The 13031-nt window shown below is 37.5% G+C and overlaps 1 protein-coding gene across 7 annotated transcripts in view; it reads left to right on the top strand.

Moving 5' to 3' along the window:
* Nucleotides 1-13031, top strand: part of SMAP1 (small ArfGAP 1) — a 173160-nt gene that overhangs the window by 125080 nt on the left and 35049 nt on the right. The window lies entirely within an intron of this gene.

The following is a 13031-nucleotide window of genomic DNA, read 5'->3' as shown; positions in this document are numbered from 1 at the left end:
TCCCAGGGTCTTGGAATTGAGCCCTGCATTGGGCTCTCTGCTCAGTGGGGAGCCTGCAGATTTCTGCACATTGATTTTATAGCCTGCAACTTTGCTGAATTCATGTATTAGTTCTAGCAATTTTTTGGTGGAGTCTTTTGGGTTTTCTACATAGAGGATATTGTCATCTGCAAACAGTTACAATTTGACTTCTTCCTTGCTGATTTGTGTGCCTTTTATTTCTTTTTGTTGTCTGACTGCTGAGGCTAGGGCTTCTAGTACTATGTTAAATAGTAAGGGTGTGAATGAATATCCTTGTCTTGTTCCTGACCATAGGAGAAAGGCTCTCACCTTTTTCCCCATTGAGGATATTCGCTGTGGGTCTTTCATATATGGTCTTTATGATGTTGAGGTTGTTGAGGTTGTTGAGGTATGGTCCCTCTATCCCTCCTTTGTTGAGGGTTTTTATCAAGAATGGATGCTGTACTTTGTCATATAATTTTTCTGCATCTGTTGAGAGGAGCATATGGCTCTTATCTCTTTGTTTTATTAATGTGGTATATCACATTGATTGATTTGCACATATTGAATGTGCAAAGCAGTCCAGGAGTAAACCCCACTTGATCATGGTGAGTAATTCTTATAATGCACTGTTGGATTTGATTTGTTATTGTCTTTTGAGAATTTTTATATCCATGTTCATTAGGGATGTTGGCCTATAATTCTCCTTTTTAGTGGGGTCTTTGTCTCATTTTAGAATCAAGGTAATACTGGATTTGTGGAATATGTTTGGGCGTTTCTATTTTCCGTTTCTATTTTTTGGAACAATTTGGGAAGAATAGGTATTAACTCTCTTTAAATGTCTGGTAGAATTCCCCTGGAAAGTCATCTGGCCCAAGCCTTTTGTTTATTGGGAAATTTTTGATTGCTGATTGAATTTCTTCAATGGCTCAGTTGTTAAGCGTCTGCTTTCGGCTCAGGTCATGATCCCAGGGTCCTGGGATCAAGCCCTGCATTGGGCTCCCTGCTCAGCAAGAAGCCTGCTTCTCTCTCTCCCACCTGCCACTGCTTGTGTTCCCTCTCTCACTGTGTCTCTCTTGGTCAAATAATAAATAACTTCTTTAAAAAAGATAAAATTAAGTTTGTCTGATATAAGTATGACTCCTCTGACTTTCTTTTGACCTCTATTAGCATGATAGATGATTCTCTCTTACCACACTTTCAGTCTGCAGATGTGTTTAGGTCTAAAATGAGCCTCTTGTAGGCAAAATAGAGATCATATAGATGGATCTTATTTTTTGTATCCGTTTGGACACCCTGTGTCTTTTGATTGGAGCATTTTACATTCAGAATGATTACTGAAAGATACGAATGTAGTGTCATAGTGTTGCCTATATAAGTTGGTGTTTCTGGTGATGTTCTCTAGTCCTTTCTACTCTTTGTTGCTTTTATCTTTTTTTCTCCATTCAAAGGGTCCCCCTGAAAATTTCTTGTAGGCCTGGTTTAGTGCTCTTGAACTTTAGTATTTATTCGGGAAACTCTTTCTCACATCTATTCTGAGTATTGGCCTTGCTGCATATTTTTGCCATTCAGCATGTTGAATATTTTCTGCCATTTTCTTCTGGCCTGCCAAGTTTCTGTGGACAGATCTGCTGCAACCTGATCCGTCTTCCCTGTAGGTTAAGGACTTTTTTCCCCTTGCTGCTTTCAGGAGTCTTTCCTTGTCTGTGTGTTTTGTGAATTTGACTATGATATGCCATGGCGATGGTCAGCTTTTGTTGAACTTAATAGGAGTTTTCTGTGTTTTTTGGATTTGTTGTCTGTGTCCCTCCTCAGATTAGGGAAGTTTTCAGCTATAATTTACTCAAATAAACCTTCTGCTTCCTTTTCTCTCTCTTCATCTTCTGGGACTCTTATGATATGAATGTTAGTCCATTTTAATAAGTCACTGAGTTCCCTGATTCTGTCTTCCTGATCCATTACCTTTGTTTTCCTCTTTTTTTTTTTTTTTTAGCTTTGTTATTTTCCATAATTTTATACTTTTAATTTTTTTTTAAGACAGAGAGCTTGGGTTGGGAGTGAGGGGGGAAGGACAAGAGGGAGAGTGAAAGAAGCTTAAACAGGCTCCACATTGGGCTCCAATATGGGGTTTGATCTCACAACCCTGAGATCAGTGACCTTCTCCAAAATCAAGTCTGACACTTAACCAGCTAGCCACCTAGACACTCCCATATTTTTATCTTCTGTATCACTGATTTGTTCCTCTGCTTTGTCCATCCTCATTTTTATGGCATCCATTCAGGTTTGCATCTCCATTATAGCATTTTTAATTTCGCCCTGACTAGATTTTAGTTCTGTGGTAAGGGATTCTCTAGTGTCTTCTATGTTTTTTTCAAGTCCAGCTGTTGATTGTTGTTTTGAATTCTAGTTCAAACGTCTTACTTTTATCTGTAGTGATTGAGTCTCTGACTGTCATTTCTTCCTCTTACTTATTTTGGGTTGAATTCCATCTAATCATTTTGGAGGGGAAAAAAGCAAAATAAAAATGTAAAAATTAAAAATAACTTTTAAATAAAATACATAAAGGAAGCTAGATTCTAGGTGTGTTTTTGTCTGCCTTTTATGAGAAGCTTGATAGAGAAAAGGTAGAATGTAAAGGAAAAACATTTGAAATTTTAAAAATATATAACATTTAAAAATATAAAAATATTTTAAAAATTGCCTTTTCTGTATTCACAACAAACAAAACAAACAAAAAAACCCCAAAGGATACTAGATCCTGTTTCCCCTAGAGCTGAAGCTTTGTAGCACTGGATGATCAGTAGACTTGGTCCACACCAAGGGTGTGGGTGAGGGGTCCGTGCTGCTCTTCTAGGGGAGGGTTGTGCTGCTCCAGTTCTTGGATGAAATTGCCTTCATGGGGATGTGCCTGCAGAGCACAGTGGGGCTGGGCTTGGTGTAGTGGCCTTGTTAAGCTCGGTGAGGTGAATCAATGTGGTAGGCTTTGGGAGAAAATGCCTTCCCTGGGTTGTCTCCAGAGCAGGAAAGGTATGCCACCCCTTTTCAGTACAGTCACAGATGGGCAAACAATAACCCTTCCTGTGTCCCTGGTTTTTGTCAGATCCTTGCCTTTATCCAGTCTGTGTCTGAGCTTTCTGCCTGTCCAGTGGCATAGGACTCTTGTTTTATGTCAGGTGCAGTTGAATTTCAAAACCCCATACTTCAAAGATCCCCGACTAAGGGGACCTTCATTTATCCTTTGGGATAGGATCTCCCTGCACCCTATTGGGTGCCGGCGTATCCCAGAAGACAGTCATGCAACTGCGTCTTGGTTCAAAGTTTGTGGTAAATCACAACATACAGCTGGTGGAAGGGTTTGCTGCCCTCTGCAGGTGTCTTTGTTCCTATACTCGTGAGCGGGATAGGTGATGATACTTGCAGGGTCCTTTGCCCCTGCAGAGGCCAGATTGCCTCTGTCAAAGGAACTCCCAAGTAGGGGAACCACTTCTCTCTGTGTGATCCTGGGAATCCTCAGGCTACCTGCTGCTGGGGTCCCACCCTACCCTCCCACTGGAACACCACTCAGATCCCCTGGCGTGAACCTGACAATGTCACAGACCTCTGAAACTTCAGACTCTGTGCTCTCCTGTTTATAGAAAACTGGCAGTATTGTAGCCCTCTCTGTTTTCCCTATAAGTGGTTTTCAGGTCTAGTTTTCTTTTGTAGTCTTTGTGCCTATTTTTACCTCTTTCTCCTCCCCCCCCCCCCCCCCCCCCCCCCCCCGCTTTCTCTCTCTCTCTCTCTGCTCCATCTGGACCAGGGCTCCTTCCTCTCTCACAAATCAACCCTCTACAGTTCCTACCTTCCATGAGTCATTTTTCCAGTTTGTAGACATGCAGCTTTGTTCTCTAAGACTTCAGATCAATTTCTTGGTGTTCAGAATGATTTGATATTTATCTAGTTCTGTTTGAGAGAGGAGGCAAACTTAGGATCATCCTACTCCTCTGCCTTCTTACTTCTCCCCTCAGAATTTTTTCTTTATTTTTTTATTTTCTGTAGTTTGGAAATTGTGTGGTAGGTGGAGGTTTTTGTTTTGTTTTGTTTTGTTTTGTTTTTTTAGCAGGGTGTTTTTTATCCTGCTTCATGTTCTCTGACCTTTCTGGATTTGTGGTTTGGTATTCAATATTAATTTGGGTAGATTCTCAGTCATTATGGCTTCAAATATTTCTTCTGTTCCTTTTTCTTTCTTCCCTTCTCGTACCCCCAAAACATGTATATTATATCTTTTATATTTATCCCATTTGGGTATTGTTTCTTTTTTCTTTTTCAGTCTATTTTTCTTTGTTTTTCCATTTGGAAATTTCTACTGACACATCCTTAAGCTCAGAGAGTCTTTCCTCAGCCATTTCTAGTCTACTAATTAGTTCATCAGAAGCATTATTCATTTATGTTATAGTGTTTTTGATCTATAGCATTGATTCTTGGAATTTCCACTTCTCTGCTTACATTATCCATCTGTTCTTACATGTTGTCTACCTTTTCTTTTAAAACCCATAGCATATTAGTCATAGTTGTTTTAAATTCAGTCTGATAATTCCAACATCTCTGCTATATCTGAGTCTCATTCTGATGCTTGGTCTCGGTCTTTTCAAACTGTTCCTTTTTGTTTGCCTTTTAATTTTTTTGTTGAAAGCTAAGTGTGAGCATACAGGGTGAAAGGAACTCTGTTAAATAGGGCTTTAGTAATTTAGTGGTAAAGTATACAAAGAAGAGGAGCAAGCATTCAGTAGTCCTGTGATTAGGTCTTTTCTTTTAGTGAGCCTGTTTCCCTCGGCAGTGAACTTCTCAAGTGCCTCTTTTCCCTACCTTAGGTGGAACAGGGTGGCTGGAGGGGGGTTGAAATTGAGTATTTTTCTTCCAGGTAAGCTAGGTACTGCTAAAACTCCAGGTAAGCTAGGTACTGCTAAAACTCTAGTAGATCGGGCTCTTTTTCCCTCACCCCAGGACAGAACCTAAAGGAGTTTTTCTCCAGTCTTCACTAAGAGAAGCTTTGTAATGCTTTTGAACATAAAACTCACAGAAATGGGAGGCCCCCATGTGACAGGATCCTGCAGTTTTTGATGCTCAGGTTAAGAATCTTCTCAGCACTTTGTCAGTTACATACAATTCAGGTTTCTACCCTGATGCTGGGTTTTTGGTGTTTTTTGGTTTTTTTTTTTTTTAAGATTTCATTTACTTGGCAGAGAGAGAGATCACAAGTAGGCAGAGCAGCAGGCGGCGGGTGGGGAGGGGGAAAGCAGGGTCCCTACTGAGCAGAAAGCCCTATGCCGGGTTCGATCCCAGGACCCTGAGATCATAACCTGAGCTGAGGCAGACACTTAACGAGGCTTTACCCACTGAGCCATCGGGCACCCCTGGTGCTGGATTTTTGCTCTGGTAAATTGAAATTCTCTCTGTTTTCCTTCTTTTTCTCCAGTTTTAGGGGCTGCTGTTTGCCCTGCAACCTCACTTCTCTGTTGAATTTTTTTTTAAGATTTTATTTATTTATTTGTCAGAGAGTGAGTACACACAAGCAGGCAGAATGGCAGGCAGAGGCAGCGAGAGAAGCAGGCTCCCTGCCAAGCAAGGAGCCCAATTCAGGACTCGATCCCAGGACCCTGGGATCGTGACCTGAGCTGAAGGCAGCGGCTTAACCAACTGAGCCACCCAGGTATCCCGACTTCTCTTGAATTTAAGAGGAGTTGTTAATTTTTCATTTTGTTCAATTCTTACTTGTTAGGATGAAATAGTGACTTTCAAGTTGCTTATCTGCCAGACCAGAAACTGGAAGTATCGTTTTATTTATCTTAATTATTATTTTAGCAGTCATAAGGTCAATATCATAGTTATTATTATCAATTTACTAATCAAAAACTGAGGCTCAGAAAAAGGGATAGCTGCATAATCTGTAGGTACTAGTTAGAAAACAAGGAAAAAGTACCATTAAAGGTACTAAAAATATAAAGGCTTTTTTCTTTTTTGTACATTCTTTCAATTGTCAGGGTATCTTTTATATGCTACTTAATGTTGTTCTAAGTACATGAGTTCAGGCCCCACATTGGGGGTAGAGTTTACCCCCAATAAAAAAATAATGTTCTAAGTAAATAAAAATTTAAAATTTACATAACAAATTTTATCATTCATCTTTATATTGTAATGCAAGTTTTAACTGCAGTCATAAGAACACTTAATTCATATGTGGAATCATCAGATTTACACCCTGTATTTCTAAGCTTGTACATGCATGGATATTTTGTTTTTACCAGAATAATGGGAATACTGCACAAAACTAACTATACTTTTTATTTCACTTATTAATATGCATGTATTCCATCAACATTCTTTGTTTTTGATTAACTGATGAATAAGGAAGGACTGAAAGGAAAGGTACTATCCATTGTTCTGTCCTTCTCTCTCCTGTCATCATTTTCACTGTAAATGGTTGGATGATGCAGGGAAGTGACATGAGGAAGAAAGGATTAGGAGGTTTTGGTCCATCTTGTTTCTTAGAGTACTACTGCCCTCTTCTGCTTTTAAGTTCTGATTGAAGGAGAAAGCATGGCCTCTTCGGGCTATTAATACTCTGCTTACCCTGATGTAGAACTAATATGCTTATTTTGTGCCCACTTAGGTCTTTACACAGGAATTCTGTGCTCATGAAACATCATGATTCCTATAAGCAAATGGAAAGCAAGGACACATGTCGCACATACCTTCTGTGCTTATGAAGCTTTGGTTTCATTGTCTCATTGTATTTACAAAATCAAGTTCAAAGATAGAATGAAGAAGTTCAGGATGCAATAGTTATTAAACCTTTTGTGGGATTCTGTGGGACTGCATAGGTGCACAGGTTACACCCACAAAGCTGGCCCTGCTCAGAAATACTCTGACTTGTTCAAAGCCACACCACTGGGAGCTGTCCAAGCTGGGTTTAAACTTAGGTGTTTGGCTAATGTTTTTCTAGCTTGTTTGCTTCCCTCCCTCCTGCGCTCCTTCTCCCTCCTTCCTCCCTCTCTCTCTTTCTTTCTTTTTTTCTGTATTTGTTATTACTTTTACAAATGCTTGTGTTGAGGGCTGACTTTCAGTGGATTGCAGCAAGGGAGCTTCTCAGCCACGTATAAAACCTTGACCCAAAAGCAGGTCATCTGTGAATAGTTTGGCTCCAGGTTCCCCATGAATATGTGTTGTGTTGTGGGCAAGGGGGTGGTACCTTTCCAGCTGCACCCCATTTATTTTTTTTCTTTCAGTTATAATTATTAAGTAGTAATTATAAGAAACTCTTTTTCTTTCTCTGTAAACCTCCAGACTACTATGGAAAGCAAGAATAAAAGAGTAAGATGAATGTTAAAGACATAGGAATAGATACAGCCTACTCCTTGTATTATAATTACTGACTTTTTTCTCAGTCTTGCTGATTCACTACTGAGAGGCTGACTGCACATATGGATGCAGTCCAGTCTTACAGAACTTTGAAGGATCGTTCTGCCCTTAAGAAGTTTGCCACTGGTAGAAGGAGAGGAACCCCTTTATACCTGAGTCCAGCCATACTGTAGTACTGTCTTCAGGCAGAGGCTCTAAGTATAATAGTGATGAGTATTTCAAACTTGGTACTTTTAAGAGTGAAACCAGGTACTATTAACAGTTAAGTTGGAATTACAGGCATTAACTGTAGGTGGCCTGAGCAAACTGGGATATATGTCACCTACCTTTTAATGCCTTATTCAGACACATGCTAAGCCTAAGCATGACATTCCTGTGAGCTTCCAGAAAGCTTCCTTTGTTTATTTTTTGTTGTTGTTGTTGTTTGTTTGTTTTTAACACCATCATTGTACTAATCCACTCAGAACCACAACATGATTATGTCTGCTTGCTTGACTAGAATATAAGCTTCTGGAGTTTAGGAACCAAGTCTTCTTCTTTGTATTCCTAGTGCTTTATAGACCCAGCACATAACTGTAAAGGCTGCCACCACAATCACCACTGACTGCCATTTATGAAGTATCTGTTATGTGCCCTCCCACTATGAAAGCGACTCTATATATTATTTTACTTAATCCTCACAAAAATCTTGCAATATATGCCTATCAATGTAGACATTTGATGTTTGTGTTACATAATTGGAAACCTTGCAGACCTCATGTATAAAGCACTATATAGGTCATTCTTTGAGAAACTGTACAAACTGAGACAGGAACTAGATTAGAGATAGGCAAATGTCCAGATTCTTAGAAGGAAAATTTACATGAATTACGAATGCTTGTATCATTGAGCTTGACATGAATTCCATGCAAAATTTAAGTGGGACTTTTTTTTTTAATTGCTTACTTTTCTCAAAATATTAACAGCAGTCACTAGGTTCAGACTAGGCTTATTTTTTGAGATTCTTTGATACTTTCTGGTCAAGATATAGACAGGTAAGCCTTATGTACGGATTGTAGATAGATTGTGAACTGGATGCACAGCTATACCAGAGAAATACAGTTAGTAGAACTGATATTAGTACCAAGTACTATATCTTGCTGCATTCTTCAGGGCTCAATCCTGGACTTTGTTCTTTGAAGCATTTTTATTTTGGGAGCACATCAATGTCATATTGTTCGAATTTTCAAATAACCAACAAAGATTAGTTAAGACATTGCATGACAGAATAATTTCTCAAAAAATCTTAAACACAAGGATTCCAACAAATTGAACAAAAGTAAATTCCAAAATAAGTGTATCCAAACCTCAACTGCCCTAAATATAGAATCACAAGGGAAAATGTCAGGGAATTTTAGATGACTGAGGGCTTGATGTGAATTAGTGGTCTGCTATGGCTGCTGAGAGGGTCAGGGCTCCGCTTAATAATTTCTCACTTGTTTTCTGCATGGCTCTGTCATGGAGTATAGGGATAAGTGAGTAGATGTTACAAGCTGCCTGAAGAGGAAACTTTATAATATTTACCACTGTCCAAATATGGAATAAGCTGTATCACCATATCCAGTGATGCCATAATACTGGAAAATTTTCTCACAGAGACACTGGCCATGTAAGAGATGTTACAGTGGTGTTTTATGCATCCTATAATAAATTGAGTAAATGTCTTCTGAGGCTCCTTCCTGTTCTGAAATTTATATGTCTCATATTTCTCCTACCCAGTAAAATGTTGTTTGGAATTACAATGTCCCTAGGCCATATGAAGAGCCATTTACTGAAAGATGTCTGTATGGGTGGGGAAATAAAATGTAGATTACAGTTCTAAATTGTAAAATGTAGATTACATTTCTTCTAAATTGAAGCCTAAAAATACAACTTATTAAAGAATATTAAATTCAAAAATAGTACACTATGTATTGATAAGTTTAATGTGAAAAGGACTTATAAGTACATTATAAAGAATGGCAAAGAAGGAAAAAGGAAACTTTAACAAGATTCAGAGTAAGTAAAACAAAATAAGATGTTGGAAATAAGTTATGTGCAGGATTATTTCTTACATAAAGTAGTTTTAAACAAGGTTGTATATAATTTGGTTGTGACAGCATACACATACAAACACATATATAGTAATTATAACAATCATTATATCCTCAGAATCAAGACAGTGAATTCTGTTAATGGATTGGTTTTAGACAATTGAGACTGCTGGGTAAACAATAAAGATGATTCAGTCTTTGCAATTTCTCTACTTTATGGTAGAATATATAGTGAAGTACAACCCAATAGCCTTTGAGTAACTTGTCGTTCATAAATTTTTACTAAAAAATTCTATAAAGGTGAACTCCTGCTATAAAGATTTCAACATGTATTCAGATGAGAATAGTGTTCTGGCAATTGTATGTTATTGAGTGGCTTGTTAGAAATTACATTTCAGATTTCAAGTTGTAATGAAGGAGTAAATTAATGTTAATCCTTCTGTCCAGCAAAGTGTTGTGTGTCCACTCTTGGCCTGGAGCAATAAAGGATTAGAGATTGGTGCCCAAAAAGAAAGCAGAGAATAGTTTTATTAAAGCAACAGTACACTCTCTAGGGGAGAGTGGTCAGGTTCTGCAAGGTGAAGCTGGCCCTTAGGTAGTTTGGGGGTTGGATATGTATTGGGTTTTTCTGGGCTGGGAAGACCTGTGACTTGCAGGTGGTCCTGAGGGCTCCTTGACTGACAGCTAAGATTATGTAACCATTTTCCTACTATGCATGCCCATTCCCATAATGTATCTGAAAAGCCCATAAGGGGGCTTTTGACTGCAAAACAAATGTATGTAAATGGCTGTATAGTTAAAGGTCAAGCTGAAGACACCTTTTCCTTGCACTATGCATGCACCTTTTTAGGGACAGTTTCTCTAGGCTGTTAAAATCCTGTTGTAAGGGGAACATGACCTGGTTTTCTTAATTGTAAAGATGTTTCTTGGGGTGTTCCTTCCACTGCTCATCATCTGGTCTCTACTTCACACTCCATTGCTCTGATCATGTCACAAGACAACACACCTCTGTGCTTACAGTGGTAGTGATCATTTTCTTTCTCAGTACGGTTCATATGCATGCATAACACACTTCCCTTAGGAGTAATGTCTTTGCTTTGGCTACCGTCTTTGAAAATTGGTGCCCTATCTAACCACTAGCTCAAGTTGATTGTTCAGATCCTTCTACAGTGTGTCCCTAGCTTATTTTTTAAAATTTATCTGTTATTGTTTCTATACACTTAGACCCATAGGTTAGTGATACATATCCATTGTCTTTCTTGCTTTCCCGTATTTTGTTTTCTTACTTGGTACTTTTCAAACCAAATTCTGCCTGTTGGACTCTTTCCTATCTCTCCTACAGACTTCAAAGTAAATATTGCTGCCTTTTTAAAGTCCTAATCATCCAGTGACCACCATCATGGGTATAAGTTGCATTTTACACGTTTCATATGGTCTTTATACTCTACCTTGTATGAAATTATTTATGTACTTGCCTTGTTTTATCTGTCAGACTGTGGTTCCTTTTTTGCAGCTTCTCTTTGTGTCATTGGAACAATAGTATCCATGTAAGCATTGGCTAATTTTGAATCTAATTTGTAATAAATAGAAATTATTAAGGAAAAGGCATAATAGTACTGGGAAAGGAGCCCTATCAGGAGAACAGCTACTTCAGCCACTTATGGAGTCTTTGGACAAATCATATCTCTTTAAGATCCTTAATTTTAAAATGAGAGAGTTAAACATATACTATATTTTATATTCCTTCTGGTTGTATGATTCTATAAATGTTAAAGGAAACTGAATATACATAAACTAGTTAAGGCATATTTGAGATGTAGTCAGGTTTGGGTTTTTGTTTTGTTTTGTTTTGTTTTGTTTTTTTAAGATTTTATTTGAGAGAGAGCAAGTGTGTGAGTAGCAGGGAGGGTCAGGAAGAAAGGAAAGTGAGAATCCCAAGCAGACTCCCTGCTGAGCTGGGAGCCCCATAAGGGGCTTGATTTCACAACCCTGAGATCATGACCTGAACCGAAATCAAGAGTCAGGTGCTTAACCAACTGAACCACCCAGGTTCCCTGAGATGTAGTCAGCTTTAAAAAAAAGTTTTTAATTACTTCTAGCACTTAGAAAATTGTATAGCTTCCCTATTCTTATAATATGTATTAATGCTATTATCTACATTAATTGGTCAGCTTAAGCATAGTGAATGACATTTTAGGGACTTAGCTGTTATTTCTGTTATTTAAAAGGTTGGTAAATGTAGGAGCTGGAAATGAAGTAGGGTTTTTATTCATTTATAATCTGTGGATAATAATTTGAATGAGACATCTGCTCAGTATATGTCTAAGGAACTTTTAAATTTCCTTAATCTAAATAGACCTGTAGTATTCTTGCTTGTTAGAAAATTGTGTCTAATAAATTAAAAATTACCTAATTTTATTCAATGAGAGTTGACTGCATTCCTCACTTATTAAAAGACAAATTGCATAATGTTTTAAAGTAGAATGATTCTGTATATACTGATTGACATATCTAAGCTAAATGGGTAGTGTCAGAGTGGTGACAGTTACATGAGGTTGGGAAAATCATGATTTACTATTATCACACTTTATTATATCCTTTCCCCCAAATCCAAGAAGATGATAGCATTTTTATTCCAAAATCTTCTAAAATTTGGCTTCAAGAAATTATATAATTTATATGAGAACTACATTTCAGATCTCTTTAATAATTTAACTTGTTATTCTTTATAGAGCTCAACAGGATTGATAATGCTGTAGAACAAAAGGACAAATAGTAGTTTGTGTTTTAATACTTTGATTTAAGATTCATTATCTTTATATCCTGAAAATATTTGACAAATAGTACTTAGTGTTATATCTAAGTCTGGTAGAAATCAGATATGTTCTTAAAAACTTTTTATTTTAGAAGAGATTGTCAGGAAGGCATAATCTATTACACATGTGTTTGTTAATCAAAATGTTTAACTGGAATATATTTTGGGAGTCCACATATAGTCCTTCTCTAACATTAATCTGGTGAGATACATGTACATACATATACGTGTGTGTGTGTGTGTGTGTATAGTTTTTTAATATAAATAGTGAAAAATATGTTTTTGCTATAGAAACTAAGTAGACTTCAGAGTGGCCATGAATGGTGTTTTCAGGATAAACTCAGGGTGCTTCTGCTTCCTTCTTGATAAATCCAAGCTATTTAAAAGTGGTCACATTGCCCTGTTGCCAGGGGTATTATAATGAGGGGAAAAGAAAAAACTATTACTAACTTCCTGTTTTATTTCTTGAGTTGATTTTAATAATTTTAAATGTTTCATTTTTGAAATGCTAGATTATGCTTGGTGGTAAAGAAAGAAGATTTATTATTTTGACACTGTTATTCTAGTTCAGTGTTCAAGGCCTTCTGTAAGCTTCGTCTTTAGTCTTGTCAGCTTTTAGAATATAGGCTTTGCCTCTCAATTTATTGGTGATGGCATTGGGCTTAAGTGTACATTGTCATAGAATAAATGCAATACCGTGATATTTTTAGTTTGTGGGGTGTTTTTGTTTGTTTGTTTGTTTTCTA

Source organism: Mustela putorius, unplaced genomic scaffold (genome assembly GCF_011764305.1).
Source record: "Mustela putorius furo isolate JIRA1106 unplaced genomic scaffold, ASM1176430v1.1 tig00003927_pilon_pilon_pilon, whole genome shotgun sequence".
Lineage (NCBI taxonomy): Eukaryota > Metazoa > Chordata > Mammalia > Carnivora > Mustelidae > Mustela > Mustela putorius.
Note: the sequence above shows the minus strand (reverse complement) of the source record. Positions and strands in the feature narration are given on the sequence as shown.